This window comes from Arachis duranensis, chromosome 1, assembly GCF_000817695.3.
Source record: "Arachis duranensis cultivar V14167 chromosome 1, aradu.V14167.gnm2.J7QH, whole genome shotgun sequence".
In the NCBI taxonomy this organism is placed as follows: Eukaryota; Viridiplantae; Streptophyta; class Magnoliopsida; order Fabales; family Fabaceae; genus Arachis; species Arachis duranensis.
In genome coordinates, this window is record NC_029772.3 from 79,641,959 (window position 1) to 79,642,887 (window position 929).

Consider the following 929-nt stretch of genomic DNA (forward strand, 5'->3'; position numbering starts at 1 on the left):
ATGGCAGTGCCATAGAATCTTCTGCGCTTCTTCCTTAGGCACACATCTACGGATTACTCCGTCTGCACATCTCTTGAAGAGATATAGTTCATCCTAAAGATAGTACTTTGCATCTGTAATCAATTTCTTTGATTGCAGCCTACTGTACTCTTTGGGTATAAATCTCACTGCCTTGTAGTTTGCAATATCTGCAAACCATGGCACTTCCTGAATGGCAAAGAGTTGCTCATCCGGAAAGGTTTCAGAGATCTCAGTAAGAGGGAGGGACGCCCCTTCTACTGGCTCTATTCGGGACAAGTGATCTGCTACTTGATTCTCTGTCCCTTTTCTGTCTCTTATTTCTATATCAAACTCTTGCAGAAGCAACACCCATCTTATGAGTCTGGGTTTTGAATCCTGCTTTGTGAGTAGATATTTAAGAGCAGCATGGTCAATGTACACAACCACCTTTGATCCCACTAGATAGGATCTAAACTTGTCAATGGCATAGACCACTGCAAGTAACTCTTTTTTTGTGGTTGTGTAATTCTTCTGTGCATCATTTAGAACACGGCTGGCATAATAAATGACGTGCAGAAGCTTAGAACATGGCTGGCATAGTGAATGACGTGCAGAAGCTTGTCATGCCTCTGTCCCAATACTGCACCAATGGCATGGTCACTGGCATCACACATCAATTCAAATGGTAATGTCCAGTCTGGTGCAGAAATGATTGGTGCTGTGACCAATTTAGCTTTCAGAGTCTCAAATGCCTGCAAACACTCTTTATCAAAGACAAATGGTGTGTCAGCAGCTAGTAGGTTGCTCAGAGGTTTGGCAATTTTTGAAAAATCCTTTATAAACCTCCTATAGAATCCTGCATGCCCTAGAAAGCTTCTGATTGCCTTAACATTGGTAGGTGGTGGTAATTTTTCAATTACCTCTACCTT